This window comes from Bombina bombina, chromosome 3 (genome assembly GCF_027579735.1).
Source record: "Bombina bombina isolate aBomBom1 chromosome 3, aBomBom1.pri, whole genome shotgun sequence".
NCBI lineage: Eukaryota > Metazoa > Chordata > Amphibia > Anura > Bombinatoridae > Bombina > Bombina bombina.
Window position 1 is genome coordinate 1,157,875,711 of NC_069501.1, and position 21,428 is coordinate 1,157,897,138.

A 21,428-nucleotide genomic window follows, 5' to 3' on the forward strand; every position below is an offset into this window, starting at 1 on the left:
ATCAAGAATTGACACCCACATTAAATGGTAACAATTGTTTAAACATCAAAGCTTGTTTTGTTTAGTTTATGGGGTGGTGAAATCTCTGCTACATCTATGGAGATGTGCACCCCTTAGGACATGAAAAATATTTCTACAAATGCTACATACATGACTTGATATTTATCTGGAAAGGAGAAGAGACAGACATTCAAGCATTTGTACATGGTTTAAATACCAATGATCTAGGAATAAGCTTTACATTTGAATATAACAATACTGCCATTAACTATCTAGATGTTACATTAAAAGGTGTGAGTGGCGAACAGGTTTCCTCAGAGGTATACAGAAAGCCAATAACGGGGAACATCCTGTTACATGCAAATAGCTACCATCCTAAGAGAGTTTGCAAAGCGGTAGCAAAGGGATAATATGTTTGCATAAAGAGGAACTCCATTAATGCATCTAAATTTGAGGAACAGTCGAATAAACTGACAGAACGTTTAAAAGAAAGAGAAATAAATATAGAAAGATGGAGCGCTAGCTATAGGCTAAAGTATCAGAAAAATATTAAAATACATTTATTACATTCACATAAACTAGGGTACCCTATGTACATATAACAATTCGATTGAAAACAATTAAATAGTTAAAAACAATAGAGTAAGTGCCCCTCAGGAGAGAGGGGAACACCAAATCATATAAACACAAAAAAATGTGTATTAAAAGTCCCAAATGATATAAAAAGTCTTAATAAGTGATGATATCCTTAACAAATTTTCTGTGTAACATATCCAGTGCCCTTGTGAATCCAATTAATCCTTTGTGTATGATGGGGTATCCAAGAAATCAAAATAAAGATGGTTGTCAAAAATATATGATAAAAAAAAAAATTGGAGAGAAGTGAATCAAGTGAAAAAAGTGAATAAGAAATCCAATAGGATCCAAAAATTGCAGTACCTGTGAAAAACAAAAATCACATAGTACAATAATGTTATTATGAATATAAACTTAATTGAAAATAGGCTTATCCTATATGTAAACTCGAGCAGTGACTACTTATAACATGTACATCAACGGGTTTCGGCCCCAAAGCTGGGCTTTTCTCAAGATGTCTACTGCTGGTGAACGTATGGCTTAAATAGCCTATAGGGACCAATCAAGATGGGTGTAATTTCCTGCCTTAAATTGCCATTACATGTATCATGATAACTCTCTAATATCCTTAATAAAGATGGTGGCCACTGGCTCTTTTACTTCCTGTAATTTCCCACCTTAAAATGCCATTACATGTATCATGGCAATCCTCTAATGCCCTTAATAAAGATGGTAGCTACTGACTCTTTCACTTCCGATTCCGGCTCTGAGGTCACAGCCGGTTGCATGATGGAATTCTGGGACATGTAGTTCTGATATATAAAGGATATTGATTTATTGTCAATTTATACTAATATGCTTGAGTCTACATTAAATCTAAAATAAATAAAAGCTACTAGTATTAGGGATTGTCCATATCAGTAGGTATACACCTCTAATGTAATTCACATTGTGAATACAATACATTTATAAATAAGAACAATAGGATAGTACAATTAAGAGTTTATACCATTGGATGAAAGATAATGATAAAACTACATATATTTAATAGACAGAAAATCTCACTAAAAAAGAAGATATTTTCTAAAACATTATAGAAATGACATTAAAAACAAAATAGTTTTATAAATAGCATTTAAAAACATTAGAAAACAGTAAAAAACGATGAGATGTAAAAACATATTGATGATTTATACTGAGTAGAAGTATAAAAAATAAAAGTATATGAAGTATAAAAAGTGAATGAAGTATAAAAAGTGAATCAAACTGTATGAGGGGGAGTTGTATCAATATTTTCAAATTGAAATTTATTTTAAAATTAAAGTTGTATCAAAATAATTTAGTTAAAAAGATGAAAGACTTCGAAATCAGCATTTAGGCCCTGTGGATATATACTATATAGGTAAAAAATCAATTTTGCCTCTGCCTGTAGTAGTCTTTTACCATAATCTCCCCCTCTCCATTGTTTTGGTACTTTACATATAGCCGAATATTTGAGACTTGTATTTTTGCCTCCATGTTTGTCTTGAAAATGTTTGTATAGTGGGACATCATTTCTATTATGTTTAATGGCTAATAAATGTTCCCTGATTCTGTCCTTGACACTCCGTGTTGTCTGTCCAACATATTGGAGGCCACAACCACATTCTAACAGATAAATTACCCCTTTGTCCTGACATCGAATTATATCATTGATCTTAAATACCTCTTGGCTAATACTTCTCCCCTTTTAATATTAGTCTCAAAATCTCTTTTCTGTTTTTTGTAGACTTGGTGCTAGCATTGTCTTGAGGTTTTCAGATTTACAATGGATAAATTACGGGGCATTACTTAATTTTTCACCTATTATATTATCTTGTTTCAATAGGTACCAATTGTTCTTAATTATACGTTCAATTAGAATACGATTCTCACTATATTTTGTAATCAGTGGGACAATGATCTCATTTTCATTCTCACTTAGTTTATTCTTATTTTTATTTTTATATACCAAAAGAGATTCTCTGTCTATTGTATTGACAGTTTTAATGGTATTCTCTAACACACCTTCTGAATAACCTCTTTCCACAAATCTGTCTTTCAGAAGACTCGACTGTTCCAACCACTTTTCTGCCTTTGAACAATTTTTCATAACTCTTAATAATTGTCCCTTTGGTATGTTGTTTTTCCAAGTAGGGTGATGGCAGCTTGATTGATGAATGTAGTTGTTACAGTCGACTTTTTTAAAAAAGGTGGAAGTTTCGATTTTACCATTTTTATCTCTATAAATAGGTCTAAAAACGTTATTAGTATGGCTAAATTCATAGGTAAACTTGAGGTTTTGTTCATTGTTGTTCATCACTTCTATTGTAAATTTCAAGTCTTCCTTAGTGCCTTGCCATATCATAAAAATATCATCAATATATCGATGATAGAGGACCAGATTCAGTCCCAGAATATGGTCTCCCACTTGCCCATATATAAATTTGCATAGCTAGGCGCGAATCTGGTCCTCATCGCTGTACCATATAATTGTTTATAAAACTTATTATCAAAGTTAAAATAATTATGGGTTAAAATGTATAAAATACTTTCCATAATAAAATGTATTTGTTCCACTGACATAGTATTATCTTTATAAAGGAAATATTGCACAGCCTCTATTCCCTCTTTATGGGGTATACTTGTATAGAGGGACGTCACATCACAAGTTACTAAAATATATTTTTTATACCAAGTTATTCCATTTAGTATATTCAGCAACTGTGTGGAGTCCTTCAGATATGGGGGTAAAGTGCTAACATATTTTTGTAAGTTTTTATCAATATATTGTGATAAATTACTTTTTATGGAACCAATACCCGAAATGATCGGTCTGCCTGGGGGATTAATGAGTGTTTTGTATATCTTCGGCAGATAATAGAAGATGGGAATTTTAGGGTATTCTATTTTCAAATATCTATATTCTTTCTCGTTTAGAACCCCGTTCAGTTTAGCCCCTTCTAATAGTCTATCTAGTTCTGTCTTGAATCTTATTGTTGGATCCCCCCCTTAGAATCTCATAGGTATTGGAATCACCCAATATTCTCTTAGATTCAGTCACATATGCTTCCTTGTCTAATATGCTTCCTTGTCGGCCGGTTTAATTATCACATTTTTGTTATTCTCTAGGCCTTTTGTGTGTTTATTAATCTTGTGTGGTTTGAGTTTCTTAATTTCATCATATACCACTCTTTCTAATGCCTCTATAGCCCCTCCTTTATGGGAATTGGGGTAGAAAGTCGATTTGGGCTTGAGGTCTGTGTGTATAATTCTATCCTCTTGTAAATTTATATCTGTATGTTTTCTAGCAGTATTGTCCCTTTGTTGATTTTCTACTGCTGTTTTTAAAAAATACCTCTTTAAAGTCAATTTCCTTACCAGGTATTTGATGTGTGTATGTCTGAAACTTATTAAGACCCTTAGATGGTGCATAGGAGAGGCCCAAGTTTAAGTCAAAATGTATATTCCATTGGAATGGGGCTTATTATTAGGGGCGCTTGATATCAGGGTTTAGTCTTTCTCCTGCTTAAACTTCCTCTCTTTTTTGCATTTTATTCTTGTGCCTCCCCTTCCCCCCCTTATGTGTTTTCTTTTTTGTTGTAGGTGTCGTGGGTTTCTATAAAGCCCATTTTCCTTTTTCCCATATGTTTCTCTTTCTCTGGGAATGTGCTTGGGTCTAGCTCTAAAAAAAGATTCCCTAGATATAGAACCTTGATTCTCTCCTCTTGTTGTGTTATTAAATAGTTCAGATGTTCTATAGTTTTGGTCATCATTCCTAATTGTGATGAACCTATTATCTAGATTTTGGAAATTCTGTCTCCAATTTGTATTTGGAGGGTTTTCATGCTCCCGTCTTACGTTTGCATTTGGGGTATGACCATTCTTATATGCATATACTGTATTATGTCTATTGTGGGGATATGTATATTCAGATCTTTGTCTGAAATTAGTATTGGGAATATTGCCATTCATATTAGTATATCCCATATTTTGTCTATTTTCATAGTAGTTATCACTCCTTTTAGGAAATCTGTTGACTAGCTGTAGTACAGATGGATAGAGAAGATCTCCTCAGGCATAAGACCCCGAAGTATAGGGACTACAAGAGAAGACACCCCTTTACTCGTAATTCTGAAACCAAAGATGTGTGGTTTACAACTAGTTTTTCCCAACAATAGTTTGAAGTATGAGACATCATAAAAATAAATTTCCATGTGCTGACAGCGGATGATGACCTGACTCAACAAGCGCAAAAAGGCTGTGGGTTTTCCTCCAAAAGGAATCGAACAATTGGTAACATTGTTTCACCTACAAAATGACATAGTTCACAGACAGCAGGTTCATCATGGCTGACTTTTAAGGAAATGTTCAAATGCAATAACTGACAATGCACAATATGTGAAAAAGTGGAAGTAGGTGAACATTTTAGATCCTCTGTTACAATGCAGACTTTCTCTAAGAAAATGTTTATGAATTGTAGATCGACATTCATTATATCTATACTATGTTTGCGTTTGTAATATCAGTCGCCATCGGCAGTTGCCCACGCATCCTCAAAGGAATGTTGGGAGCGTGAGGCAGCCAACAGAATGTTGGCTGCGCATGCAGCAAAAAGAATTCACCTGGATGCAGCGAAGTTGTATCCTGGTGGATTCCAAAAATGGCAGGGTAGTGAAAGAATCCCATTTTTGGAATCCACCGGGATGCAGCGAAGGCAAACAGAGAGTTAGAACAACATAAAAACGCCTGCAATAAGTATTAAAAAAAAAAGAACCGCACGCAATAAGTATGAAAAAACACCTAACCGCCCGCAATAAGTATTTAAAAAAAAAAAAACCTAAGCGCCCGCAATAAGTATTTTTAAAAAAAATCTCCTGTACGAAGTATTAAGAAAAAAACCCAACTACCTAATAAAATTATTAACCCCTTAAATCAGCCAACCCCAACATTGCAAACTACCTAATCTGCCAACCCCCCACAACACATTAAACCTAATTTACCTATTAACTGCTACACAGACAACCCCCCACAACGCAAAAAAATAATTTAATGACTAAGCCCCCTAACCTAACACCCCCTAAATTACAAGAAAAAAAATACTACATTACAATAAAAAAAACAAAATTACATTACATTGATCTAATTAAAGAAAAGAAAAAAACGCTAACATTACAAAAAATAATAAACAACACTATCCAAAATAAAAAAAAAATCCTAATCCATATGAAAATAAAAAGCCCCCCCAAAATAAAACCCCCCACAAATCTAATGCTAAACTACCAATAGCCCTTAAAAGGGCTTTTTGTAGGGCATTGCCCTAAGTGTAACAGCTCTTTTACATTAGAAAGAAACCAAATCTCCATAACAGTAAAAACCCCCACCCACCAAACCCCCCCAAAATAAAAAAAAAAACTAACACTAATAAACCTAAATTACCCATTGCCCCTTAAGGAGCATTTGTATGGGTATTTCCCTTAAAAGGGCATTCAGCTCTTTTTCACTGTTTGCCCAAAAATACCCTGATCTAAAAAAACAAAACTCCCCAAAAGATTTTAAAAAAAAACTAACACTAAAGCCCAAAATAGGTACTCATGGTTTCAGAAGTCCGGCGGAGAAGATCGTCTTCCATACGGGTCCATCATCTTCATCCACAGCAAAGGCAGCATGGAGCGGAGGTCTGGAGTCGTCTTCCCAGAAGTGGTGATCCTCAATGGCAGTGATCTGGCTGATTTGAATAGCCAATAGGATTTCAGTACCTCTAATCCTATTTGCTGTTTTGAAAAAATCTGCAGCCAATAGAATGAGAGCTACTGAAATCTTATTGGCTGATTTGAACAGCCAATAGGATTTTAGTAGCTCTAATCCTATTGGCTGTTTTGAAAAATTCAGCCAATAGGAATGCAAGGTATACCAAATTGATTGCGGTACCTTGCATTCAATATTCAGTATACCACAGACATCGGATGAAGAGGAACATTCATGTCGCCGAGGACCGCTGCCACCGCCACAGATGACCACCACAGAGGATCGCCAAATCTGGAAAGACCGCTCTGGACCTCCACTCTGCACATCCTTCACTGTGGATGAAGTTGATGGACCCGCCTGGAAGAAGACCTTCTCTGCTGGACTTCTAAAACCATAAGTACCTATTTGGGGCATAGTGTTAGGTTTTTTTTTTTTACATTTTTGGGGGGTTTGTTTTTTTTAGATAAGGGTTTTTTGGGCAAATTTCAAAAGAGCTGAATGCCCTTTTAAGGGCAGTGAAAAAGAGCTGAATCCCCTTTCAAGGGCAATGCCCATACAAATGCCCATTTGGGGCAAAGGGTAGTTTAGGTTTATTAGTATTAGTTTTTTTATGTAAATGCCCTTTTAAGGGATATTGGTAGTTTAGTATTAGACTAGGGGGTGTTTTTATTTTATGGGGGGTTATTTTTATAGGGGTATTAGTTTAGGTTTAATTATATTATTTTTGATAGCTTTGTTTATTTTTTTCTGTATTTTTTTATTTTAGTTTTTGTAGCTTGGGGGGTATTATTTTGAACACAAAGACTGCCCTCTGGGCAGGCTTATTGACTAGTACATAATAATATGCACACTTTTTGATAAACAATATGTAGGTCTAATGACGAGAGAGATACGTTAAAGAATAAGGGAGCATTTATCTAGCATAAGAGTAGGCTCTTCCAACACTCCCTTGATTAAACATTTTGTAATTATCCATCAAAAAAATACAGATTCCTTCAAGTGGATAGTAATTGAGAAGATACAGGAGGTTTTCTGGATTTTTAAATTAAAAAAACAGATTGTCAGGAGGCTTTAATTCAGATTATGACCTTATAAACTTTTGGTAATCCACAGAGGATGGAATGGTAGGCACAGAACTGCATACATATTTCAATTCTATGTAGTATGTTAGGAATAAAAGGTAAATTGGTAAAACCTTTAAGGTTTAAAACTGCTGCTTCTTAACTCCTGTTTCTGGGGAGCCTGAAGGCCTGCGCGGAAACAGGGGTAGTTGACCCCTTTGGGCCTTGATAAATTGGCCCCATAGGGGGATATTTATCAAAGCGTCAATCTCAGTACATTCGTCGGTGTCAATACGCTAGCCAGACATCTCTGACACGTATCCACATAGGATGCCCTTATATATAAAAAAATGTCAAAATCGCGCACGTTAAGTACGGCGTGATGAGCATCGGACTGTTGTTAACTAACAGTCATCGATGTCGCGATTATTCAGGGTTTTCCCAACTTTATACCATTGCATTACTGTCCATGAACAAGCACATTTCTCTAAAGCTAATCTTTTATTTTTCATCTGTTAATGGCCAAGAAATAGTTAGATTTATACCTGAACAAACAGTTATATGTTATACAAAAAAAAATCTGTCATATGATACTTTCACATAAATTAATTTGTATTTCTAGAAGTCATGATATGCTTTTATCTCATGTTTTTTTTTATAAATGATTATTAATACTAGAATTTTTACATATATCTTTGTGTGTGTGTGTGTGTTATGTCAGAAATATTTTGCAAACATATTAACATGTCTCTAAGTTCCTTTTTTTGTTCTAAACAATGTTGTCTGGCATATCTCTGTGTTTATTTATACCACTATATGTATATAATTTAAATGTATTATTAATCTGAGCAGGAATAAATGTGAATATATCATGTAATCATATGTATTTGCAATCAATGGATATTTTAAGAGCTGGGCCAATTTTCTCTCTGTACCTGTGTAACCCCTCCTGATTGCAATCTAGTTTTAAAAACCACCCCTACAAAGGTGTTATAAAATGGGCTGGCATATAAGATTACATTTCTTACTGAAAAAGAAATTCAAGAGAAGGAAGAAAAACAGTGAAAATATCATGACAGTAAAGAGGTTATTTTAATTTCTGATGTATCTGAATCGTGACAGTTTAATGTTAAGTGGGCTATCCCTTTGAGCTATCAGTTTAGGATTATATTGAATTAAACATCAATTCGAATTTTAAAATCATTGTCTAAAATATTACACTGTCTGTCCTAATATCAGCATCAATGTTTATCTTTAATACTAATTTCACATATACATACTTTCAAAGTATAATACACAATGTAACAAATGGCACTTACAAGTTCTGATGAGTGATCAATGACACAAGTATCAAGCAATTTGATTCGTTAAGGATAGTTTAATATGTATATTTGAATCAGATTGACTGATGTCATAAATCATGTGATTATGCATATTCCAATCAAAAGTGGTTGAAAAATTCACTAGTGTGTGGGTTGTTTAGGAGTTTGCAAGTGTTGCGTCAAATTTGGTGTTTAGTGAAGATAGGGACTTGTATTACATGGCTTAAACATGGTGCAAATAGATTTTTCCTTAAAAAATAGTGTGACGGATACCCCAGCTACCCCGACTAGGTAGCTCCGCCAAACGGGTCCTGCTTCCTCTCTGCTGACTGCAGCTATGCAGCTGGCAAGTGACCACAGCCTGTAGCCACCCCTGATACCCGACAGCACCAGTACTCAGGGTCCCACCCTGTGGCAGACTCCAGCTACCCAGACAAGGTAGCTCTGCCAGAGTGTCCTTCCTCTGCCTGGAACAGGCTGCTATGTAGCCCAGGAAAGTGATTTTAGCTGGAGCCCACCCAAATAACTAGACAGACTAGCCTTCAGGTGAAACAAGAACTGATTTTATTGAAAACACACACTCCTTTTATACAGACAGCTCATCTTGATAAGACCCTGGATGTAACGACTTAGTAGAGAGTGAGGATGGATCACAACTGCAGAGTATGCAAAATAAATGATTTGTATCACTTTTGGCAAATGGACTATTGAACTGCATAGACCAAGCTGCTTTCAGTGAAGTTGTTATTCTCAAGTAATTGAATTGCAGATCAGAAACTTGTCTGGCAACGAATGAGGTAAAACATATATGCTGTTGAACATCACAGCATTAGTATAGACATAAACAAAGTCTGTATCAGAAGAAATATAAAAAATTAAATCAATTTCTTAGTAACAATCTTTAGTGTTCAGCTAGCTCCCAGTACGATAAATCTTGATAAAGAAAAGCAGAGTTCCAGAAAGCAGGTAGTGTTGCTATTAGTGCTGGAGTAAGATATAACAGTTCAGTGTGAAGTGTAACTCTCAGTTTTAGACATTATTAGTTAGTTTGTAACAGAACGGTATAAACATGTGCTGATAGTCTTGCGGTCAGTAGAGTAGCAGGGAAAAGCAAAGTTCAATGTTTATTTGTACAGCACAGCTTAAAGTAACTACAGCGCTTACCGCCTGTCACCGGATGGTGTGTAATAGAAGCAGAATTAGTTCTGAGATGTCCTTGCACTTAGTCCGTGGGAGGTTGTTTGTAGAAGAGTTGCGCTGTGTTGCAGTGGGAGAGAGATTGAAGTCCGGTGTGTGAGAAACACTTCAGTGGCTCAGATGAGATAGAAACTCAGAGGGAGATGGCAGCAAACACACTGCAGTATGGATTAAGTCTCTGTTGTAGCGTGCACGCAAAAAAGAAAAACTCGCCTCTGTAAAACTTTCTGTAGGCAAAATGAGCATATGAACCGGCAGTAGAAAATAAGTAATCCCAAGGTAGTAGCTGATTCAGTAATTGAAAGAAAAGCAGACTGGTTTGTTGTCAGAAAAACACACAGCAAGTGGAAAACAGACACGCTTCAGAGCTAGTCTAGAAACTTAATAATTAAGCACCTGTCTGCAGTCAGCTGATGCCTTAAGTACAGGTAAGGCTGAAGTCAGGTGAATGGAAATGGAATAAGTAAAACATGGAGCGGAATCCTTACATAAGGTGAATGGGAAAGGCATAGGTAAAACCTGGAGCGGAATCCTTACATACGCCCCCCTTCAAGCAAGCCGATCCTCGGCTTGATGTTTAGGTCTAAGGGGATAACGTCTGTGGAAACGAGAGATGAGTCTAGGTGCATCTATATTGGTATAAGGCTCCCAAGTGTCATCATCAGGTGAGTAGCCTTTCCATCTGACCAGATATTGTAAAACACCTTTATGCCGTCTGGAATCCAGGAGGTCTTGAATTTCATAAGTGTCCGAATCTAGGGGTACAGGTACAGGTGGTAAAATGGTTTTCACTGAAGGATCATCTGAAGCTGGTTTAAGAAGGGACACATGGAAAGTAGGATGGATGGGTATAGAACTAGGAAGGTCCAGAGTAACTGCATTTGGGTTAACAACGTGAGTGATAGTGAATGGTCCAATATATAATCCTGCTAGTTTTTTACTGGGAACAGGGATTTTGATGTTTTTTGTCGAAAGCCAAACTTTATCGCCTATGGCATAAGATGGTGATGGTCGTCTGCGTAAGTCGTAGTATTTCTTCTGTGAGTTCTGAGCCTGTAGAATATTTGTTTTTAGGAAGTGGAAGTTTTCAGCGAGCTTCTGTAGTAGATCATCTACAGAAGGAGAATTTGGGTTATCCGTTTGTTCCAGGGAGAAATGAGGATGAAAAGCATAATTTGCAAAGAAGGGTGAAACTTTGGTGGATGAATTAACCGAGTTATTGTAGGCAAATTTGGCCAGAGATAGGTATTGTGACCATTCATTTTGCTGATAAGAGCAATAACAGCGTAGATACTGCTCTAGCCATTGATTTAATTTCTCTGTTTGGCCATTTGTTTGTGGATGGAAGGCAGTACTTAGGCGATGATCAATTTTCAGTTGAGCAGAAAGACTTTTCCAGAACTTCGAGGTAAACTGAGTACCCCTATCAGTTGTTATGATGGAAGGAATTCCGTGGTATCTGACAATCGAATTTAAGAAGAGTTGTGCTGTCTCACTAGAAGTGGGAAGTTTGTTAAAAGGGATAAAATGAGCCATTTTGGTCAGGATGTCTGTGACAACTAGAATGGTGTTGAAACCTGAACTCACAGGTAATTCAACTATGAAGTCCATGCCGAGATGTAACCAAGGTCTATCAGGTATTTGAATTGGAAGAAGATGTCCATATGGCTTGGCCCTTTCCTTTTTGGAAGTAATGCAGATGGAGCAGTTTGAAATATAGTTTTTAACAGATGTTTCCAAATTTGGCCACCAGTAGGATCTGCTGAGAAGTTCCTTTGTTTTTGTAATACCTGGATGTCCAAGGAGAGGTGGATCATGATGTTGTTTAATTAGAGCAGGTCTAAGAATCTCGGGGACATACAAGAGAGTCCCATGAGAGTAGAGGTTGTTTCTACAAGATAGTCGGAGTTGAGGTAACTGTGGATCTGACAGTAAAGCAGTTTGAAGTTGCGTCTTGAAGGTGGACAGTAGACCCAAAAATCTATCAGGGGGAATGATAGAAGTAGATTCCTGAGTGTTTGGAGGTCTAGGGTCTTTCCTAGAAAGTGTGTCCGCCTTTCCATTTTTAGAACCGGGCCTGTAGATGATTTGATAGTTAAACCTGCTGAAGTATAGGCTCCATCTTACCTGTCGACTAGAGAGAGTTTTATTCCTCTGTAGGAACTCGAGATTACGGTGATCCGTGTAGATGATTATTGGTAAGACGGTGCCCTCCAGGAGATGCCTCCAATGTTCAAAGGCACGTTTAATCGCCAGGAGTTCCTTTTCTCCAACAGCATAGTTCATCTCAGGTGCAGAAAGGATTTTGGAATAGAAAGCTACTGGATGTAGTGGTTGGGATATACTGCGTCTTTGCGAGAGGACAGCTCCAAGGGCATAATCGGAAGAATCTACCTCCAAAATGAATTGGAGAGAAGGGTCAGGAAATTGAAGTATTGGAGCAGAGCAGAAGGAGTTTTTTAATGAGTTGAAAGCTTCAGTTGCCTTGGAGTTCCAGGTGAAAGATGTACTGGAACTGGTGAGTACAGTGAGAGGTTTAGCAATTTGAGAGAAATTTTTAATAAACTTTCTATAATAGTTGCTAAACCCGAGGAAACGTTGTAGTTCCTTCCTATTTTTTGGTTGTGGCCAGTTTTTTACTGAATCGACTTTGTTAGCCTGCATTTGGATACCTTTTGGGCCAATGGAGTACCCCAAAAAATCTATTTCTTTGTTGTGGAATACACACTTTTCTAGCTTTGCATATAGCCTATGAACTTGGAGCCTGGAAAGTATCCAACTAACATGTTTAACATGTTCTTCAAGCGTGTTTGAGTACACTAGAATGTCGTCCAGGTATACGACCACACAAGTATCAAGAAGATCGTGAAATATATCGTTAATAAAGTACTGGAATGTGGCCGGGGCGTTAGTTAACCCGAACGGCATTACTAGGTACTCAAACAGACCGTATCTTGTCCTAAAAGCGGTCAACCACTCATCCCCTTCTCTTATGCGGACAAGGTTATAAGCCCCTCTTAGATCTAATTTGGTGAAGATTTTGGCATGTTGGAGGTGTTCAATGAGTTCGGGGATGAGTGGTAGGGGATACCTGTTTTTTATCGTGATTTTATTGAGTTCCCTGAAGTCAATGATTGGTCGAAGGGAGTTATCTTTGTTTCTTACAAAGAAGAACCCGGCTGCTGCTGGAGAGACTGAAGGACGTATAAAACCTTTTTTAGGTTTTCATCTAAATACGTCTTTAAATGATCAAGCTCGGGTTGGCAAAGAGGGTAGAGATGACCGTAGGTGAGTGGTACCAGGTTTTAGGTCGATCGGACAGTCATACGACCGATGAGGAGGTAGAGTATCAGCTTCCTTCTTACTGAATACGTCTGCAAACTTCTCATATACTTTAGGTATGTGTGGAGTTTCTGTCAAATGGAAGAGGACAGAATGATTTAGACAGGTTTGCTGACAATATGGTGAATCAAGTTTTACTTCCAAAGAACTCCAATTGATCACAGGTTCGTGTAAACGAAGCCATTGCAACCCTAGTACAATGGGGAATAGAGGAGAGGTAATAACATCAAAAGTGATGTATTCCTGATGTGAACCTAGGGTGGATACCAGAATGGGAATTGTATGCTGAGTAATAGGACCAGAAGAAATTTCAGACCCATCTACAACCCGTATAGAGACAGGAGACAATTTAGTGATGAGAGGAATTTTATTTTTTTCAACAATAGCTTTATCTATGTAATTCCCTTGGGCTCCTGTGTCAATTATAGCTTCTTTCGTCATGCGATTGCTGTCCCACTGTAAAGAGAGGGTTAAAGTACAGTGAATTGGTTTATCATGTTCAATCATTGAAGTCAAATGTAAGAGAGACTTACTATTTTTATTTTTACGTAGGGAGGGGCAATCGTGGATAGGATGATTTGGACTTCCACAATACATACACAGTCCTTTTGATTTTCTTCTAAACCTTTCTTCAGAGGTCAATGGACCCCTCATAAAGCCTATATCCATAGGTTCAGGCACACTTGATGAAGAAGCAGTTGAAGGAGGATGGAAAGATCTCTTGTAAGAAGAATCCCCAATTTGACGCTCTGACTTCCTTTCGCGAAGCCTTCTATCTATTTGCATTGAGAGCTTCATGAGGCCGTCTAATGAGTCAGGGAGATCAGTTCGGGCTAGCTCATCTTTAACTGCTTCCGAGAGTCCTAGGCAAAATTGGTTTCTTAAGGCAATCACGTTCCATTGGGAGTCAATGGCATGTTGTTTAAACTCCGTTATATAAACTTCAACAGGACGGTTGCCTTGCTTTAGTTTCCGCATCTTGCTTTCTACAGTCAATTGTAAATTTGAGTCTGAATAAAGTTCATCCATGACTGCTAGAAAAGACTGTAGGGATGATAGAATAGGATCGTTGGTTTCAAAGAGCGTGTCTGCCCAGATTCGGGGTTCACCCCGTAGATAGGTAATCATTGTGAGCACTTTAATCTTATCATTAGGATATGTGAGTGGCTTAAGGTCGAAAGTGAGGAGGCAGGCATTCCTATATTGGCGATAGAGACTCCTATCACCATTGAACAAATCAGGTGCTGCAATCTGTGGTTCCACAATAGATTCAGCAGCTTTTGCTTTGGGAGGAGTTGTCCCTCTTATAATCTTAGTTAAAGTCTAATTTTCAACCTTTAGATCTCTAAGGCCTTGACTGAGTTCATCTACTCTTTTAGACAGGTTGTAAACGAATTGGGGCAATTCTGCTGGATCCATATTTTATAAGGCTTAATTATTCTGTAACGACTTAGTAGAGAGTGAGGATGGATCACAACTGCAGAGTATGCAAAATAAATGATTTGTATCACTTTTGGCAAATGGACTATTGAACTGCATAGACCAAGCTGCTTTCAGTGAAGTTGTTATTCTCAAGTAATTGAATTGCAGATCAGAAACTTGTCTGGCAACGAATGAGGTAAAACATATATGCTGTTGAACGTCACAGCATTAGTATAGACATAAACAAAGTCTGTATCAGAAGAAATATAAAAAATTAAATCAATTTCTTAGTAACAATCTTTAGTGTTCAGCTAGCTCCCAGTACGATAAATCTTGATAAAGAAAAGCAGAGTTCCAGAAAGCAGGTAGTGTTGCTATTAGTGCTGGAGTAAGATATAACAGTTCAGTGTGAAGTGTAACTCTCAGTTTTAGACATTATTAGTTAGTTTGTAACAGAACGGTATAAACATGTGCTGATAGTCTTGCGGTCAGTAGAGTAGCAGGGAAAAGCAAAGTTAAATGTTTATTTGTACAGCACAGCTTAAAGTAACTACAGCACTTACCGCCTGTCACCGGATGGTGTGTAATAGAAGCAGAATTAGTTCTGAGATGTCCTTGCACTTAGTCCGTGGGAGGTTGTTTGTAGAAGAGTTGCGCTGTGTTGCAGTGGGAGAGAGATTGAAGTCCGGTGTGTGAGAAACACTTCAGTGGCTCAGATGAGATAGAAACTCAGAGGGAGATGGCAGCAAACACACTGCAGTATGGATTAAGTCTCTGTTGTAGCGTGCACGCAAAAAAGAAAAACTCGCCTCTGTAAAACTTTCTGTAGGCAAAATGAGCATATGAACCGGCAGTAGAAAATAAGTAATCCCAAGGTAGTAGCTGATTCAGTAATTGAAAGAAAAGCAGACTGGTTTGTTGTCAGAAAAACACACAGCAAGTGGAAAACAGACACGCTTCAGAGCTAGTCTAGAAACTTAATAATTAAGCACCTGTCTGCAGTCAGCTGATGCCTTAAGTACAGGTAAGGCTGAAGTCAGGTGAATGGAAATGGCATAAGTAAAACATGGAGCGGAATCCTTACATAAGGTGAATGGGAAAGGCATAGGTAAAACCTGGAGCGGAATCCTTACACTGGACAATCCCACTATTTTCCCGCCATTCCCGCACTTCCAGACTGACCGGCGCCTCCATAGGAGCCACAGTCCCACATAATCTCAATACCTAGGGGTGGCGGTTTCGGGGTGATCCCGGTGGAACGTTTTTAAAGCACTCTCGGTCCCCAGATTTCACAGTCCAAATTCAGCATGATTCGTTACTGGGGACCGGAGTTACAGTCCGTTGAAGTTATGGGGTTAGGGGGTGTCCAAAACCCCTGGTTCCCAAATGAGCTCCCCTCTGGTAATTCCCCCACCTCTTGAGGGGCTACTAATCCCCAAAAGAGTGGATCTCTGGGGCACATGGTTGCTGGAGCGACCAGGAGTAAAGTTAGCGGGTGTCAGCCACCAATTGTGCAAGTTCTCCCACTTAAGAAGATGAGAGAGGCCTGTAATTTTCATCATAGATATAACTCAACTATGAGAGACAAAATGTGGAAACAAATACAGACAATCACATTGTCTGATTTGGAAAGAATTTATTTGCATATTATGGTGGAAAATAAGTATTTGGTCACCTACAAAGAAGCAAGATTTCTGGCTCTCACAGACCTGTATCTTCTTCTTTAAAAGGCTCCTCTGTCCTCCACTCATTACCTGTATTAATGGCACCTGTTTGATCTTGTTATCAGTATAAAAGACACCAGAAACTAAATTGTAGACCTGCACCAGGCTGGGAAGACTGAATCTGCAATAGGCAAGCAGCTTGGTGTGAAGAAATCAACTGTGGGAGTAATAATTAGAAAATGGAAGACATACAAGACCACTGATAATATCCCTGTATCTGGGGCTTCACGCAAGATCTCACCCCGTGGGGTCAAAATGATCACAAGAACGGTGAACAAACATCCCAGAACAACACGGGGGGACCTAGTGAATGACCTGCAGAGAGCTGGGACCAACGTAACAAAGGCTACCATCAGTAACACACTATGCCACCAGGGACTCAGATCCTGCAGTGCCAGACGTGTCCCCTGCTTAATCCAGTACATGTCCGGGCCCATCTGAAGTATGCTAGAGAGCATTTGGATGATCCAGAAGTGGATTGGGAGAATGTCATATGGTCAGATGAAACCAAAGTAGAACTGTTTGGTAGAAACACAACTCGTCATGTTTGGAGGAGAGAGAATGCTGAGTTGCATCCAAAGAACACCATACCTACTGTGAAGCATGGGGGTGGCAACATCATGCTTTGGGGCTGTTTCTCTGCAAAGGGTAACAGGACGACTGATCTGTGTACATGAAAGAATGAATGGGGCCATGTATTGTGAGATTTTGAGTGCAAACCTCCTTCCATCAGCAAGGGCATTGAAGATGAAACGTGGCTGTGTCTTTTAGCATGACAATGATCTCAAACACACCACCCGGGCAATGAAGGATTGGCTTCGTAAGAAGCATTTCAAGGTCCTAGAGTGGCCTAGCCAGTCTCCAGATCTCAACCCCATAGAAAACCTTTGGAGGTAGTTGAAAGTCCGTGTTGCCCAGCGACAGCCAAAAAACATCACTGCTCTAGAGGAGATCTGCATGCAGGAATGGAGCAACATACCAGCAACAGTGTGTGACAACCTTGTGAAGACTTACAGAAAACTTTTGACCTCTGTCATTGCCAACAAAGGATATATAACAAAGTATTGAGATTAACTTTTGATATTTACCAAATACTTATTTTCTACCATAATATGCAAATAAATTCTTTCCAAATCAGACAATGTGATTGTCTGGATTTGTTTCCACATTTTGTCTCTCACAGTTTAGCTATACCTATGATGAAAATTACAGGCCTCTCTCATCTTCTTAAGTGGGAGAACTTGCACAATTGGTGGCTGACTAAATACTTTTTTGCCCCACTGTATATAGTGTGTAAAATTACACACAAAATTTGACATATATTCTGGAGAGCACTTTTTTCTGAAAATGTCTGCATAAACCTGGCTCTAAATCTCAATTCTCCTAAGTGGGGAAACCTTATACATCTTCTGGATTATGAGTATGTATATGAGTGTATAGGCTTTCTGTTTTAATACTTTTATTGTAAAACTGCTTTGCAACATGTACCTTTACAGGGAGTGCAGAATTATTAGGCAAATGAGTATTTTGACCACATCATCCTCTTTATGCATGTTGTCTTACTCCAAGCTGTATAGGCTCGAAAGCCTACTACCAATTAAGCATATTAGGTGATGTGCATCTCTGTAATGAGAAGGGGTGTGGTCTAATGACATCAACACCCTATATCAGGTGTGCATAATTATTAGGCAACTTCCTTTCCTTTGGCAAAATGGGTCAAAAGAAGGACTTGACAGGCTCAGAAAAGTCAAAAATAGTGAGATATCTTGCAGAGGGATGCAGCACTCTTAAAATTGCAAAGCTTCTGAAGCGTGATCATCAAACAATCAAGCGTTTCATTCAAAATAGTACAGGGTCGCAAGAAGCGTGTGGAAAAACCAAGGCGCAAAATAACTGCCCATGAACTGAGAAAAGTCAAGCGTGCAGCTGCCAAGATGCCACTTGCCACCAGTTTGGCCATATTTCAGAGCTGCAACATCACTGGAGTGCCCAAAAGCACAAGGTGTGCAATACTCAGAGACATGGCCAAGGTAAGAAAGGCTGAAAGACGACCTCCACTAAACAAGACACACAAGCTGAAACGTCAAGACTGGGCCAAGAAATATCTCAAGACTGATTTTCTAAGGTTTTATGGACTGATGAAATGAGAGTGAGTCTTGATGGGCCAGATGGATGGGCCTGTGGCTGGATTGGTAAAGGGCAGAGAGCTCCAGTCCGACTCAGACGCCAGCAAGGTGGAGGTGGAGTACTGGTTTGGGCTGGTATCATCAAAGATGAGCTTGTGGGGGCCTTTTCGGGTTGAGGATGGAGTCAAGTTCAACTCCCAGTCCTACTGCCAGTTTTCTGGAAGACACCTTCTTCAAGCAGTGGTACAGGAAGAAGTCTGCATCCTTCAAGAAAAACATGATTTTCATGCAGGACAATGCTCCATCACACGCGTCCAAGTACACTGACAGAATCCATGGATGGCAGGCTTTTGAGTGTCCTTGCAAAGAAAGGTGGCTATATTGGTCACTGATTTGTTTTTGTTTTGTTTTTGAATGTCAGAAATGTATATTTGTGAATGTTGAGATGTTATATTGGTTTCACTGGTAAAAATAAATAATTGAAATGGGTATATATTTGTTGCCTAATAATTATGCACAGTAATAGTCACCTGCACACACAGATATCCCCCTAAAATAGCTATAACTAAAAACAAACTAAAAACTACTTCCAAAACTATTCAGCTTTGATATTAATGAGTTTTTGGGTTCATTGAGAACATGGTTGTTCAATAATAAAAATTAATCCTCAAAAATACAACTTGCCTAATAATTCTGCACTCCCTGTATATAATTTCCATGTATATCATTAATGTTAATGCACTGTGACCATTTTTGTCATAATAAATATTTCTTATTATAGTTTTGGCTTTCGTTGTAACATTCAAAATTCACGTTACTTGAGATACTGGTAACACTTGGTAAGATTTAACAGTAAGAGTTCATCAGATCTGTATTTTATATAAACATATAGATAGATTTTTGCTAAATTGGGTTTTTCGATTTTAATTTGGGAAGTAGGGGGATCAAGGACTCCCAGTTTTAACTATGCTTGATGTTGGCACTGGCAGAATTTTGGAGTTAAAGTTGCATATAGTGTCTGGTGATTAAATTAAATTTTGTACTTCTGGATCTAAACTAGTTTAGAAAGTGTTTTGTTAAACCTTTCATCCATGCATCTCAGTCACAGTGGTCTATTTATGAAGGCAGTGGATGCTGCTTCCGACCCCGGAACTTAAGAAGCAGCGGTCCAAAGCTCCTTAACTCGTCCGCCACCTCTCGACAACCAGGGTTAACCAACCCTGCACCAGTCACCTTGTTTGGCACCGAAAGGGTTATCAGACACCTTCTACTGTCACTAATCAGTCAAAATCTAGCCCATGCCAGGCAAGCTTGTGTCAGAGGTTGCCAGGAATCAGACTGAGTGCAAAAATATTCACACCTTCATTAATAGCAAAAAATAATAAAAAGTCCACAAGACAAATAACAATCCAGGAATCAAAACCAGAGCGGGTAGTCAGATGAGCCAAGTCCCAGGAGCCAAAGCAAGTAGACAGACGAGCCGGAATCAGGAACAAGGAGAACAGCAGAGTCAGGAACAAGCAAGGGATCAGGAACCAGGAGGACGTCAGACAGCCAGGTAATACACAGGAGCTCTCACAAACAGGTCTGAGACAACGCAAAGGGCAAAAACATACTGAACAGAGGCCCTTTAAATAATAAGTGATGACATCACAATTCTGAGACTGCATGCTGTCTCACACAGATGATGTACACCAGTCTGGCCATAAAAGGAAGTGCAGGAAATGAGCAGCATCACACAGTATGCACCAGAGTCAGCAGAGAGGTGAGTAAAATGGCTGCCAGCAGCACAAGGCAAACAAAGCAGGGAAAAAACCCTGACAGGCTTGTGGCATAGTTCAGTGGGTGCAAGGGTTAACAACACTCTCTAGTCCGTACAAGACATAAAAGAAATGCCCAAAACTCCCCCTTTAAAGCCACCTACACTAAACTAAAAAAATTATATCTAGCTGCCACCACTTAAGATTATATAATATGGGAAATCTTAAGGAAACCCCAGATATACACATTAACTCTCTTAATACAATTTATAAAAAAACAACCTACTATACCGTCTTATAACTACCAGTCTCTTTCAGTAACTGTGGATCAAATATTAGACAAAGGCCAAAGCTTAATAAAGGAATTATTTAGTATGCCAAAAATATTATGCACAATGCATTATTAATAAGTAATAAGTTAACAAGTAAAATTACACACAAGCAAACAGTTTTTTAAAAATAAAAAGGAGAAAAAGCAGATTTTATACTTTACTAGTCTCAATATCTGTTCCAGGGAGAATGGCATGAAGCAATGGGTTCCTTACTCTGTTCGTCACAGCCTCCCTTGTAAGAATGACAATTTCATGGTAAAAACACAGGATTCTTAATCATATTTTCCAACTATGGCAATCTCTTAGTTACATTGTGAGAATCAGTTTGATACAAAATATGACAGGGTTGTCATATTTCCCTTCATTTAATGTCATAACCTGTCCAATGACCTTTTATTGGACCTCATCAGGGTCTGGGGAGAAGGCATTGCTTATTGGCTCATGGAACCAACACATTTTTGGGCTTGCTGCCTCAATGGACTATACAATAACCGTTATTCAAGAGGAACTTTGAAACATTTATAATGGGGTCTGGTTTTATCACAAAAAACAAACAACATAAACACAGGACACAGCTCTACTTGAAAAAACAAATGTTTTTTTAGCTCACAGGTAAAGAGAATTAACCCCTTTGTCATCTTAATCATGGGAGGTATTCGTGACACCCTCCCAAAATAAGAGACGCAAAGGGATGTGCCCACAAGCCACTCCAGCTGTGTATCAAAGGGATCTTCCCCTTGGGATGATAACGCTATTGCCAGACAAATTGCATATAGCAGTCTTTGCCATCAGAATGCCCT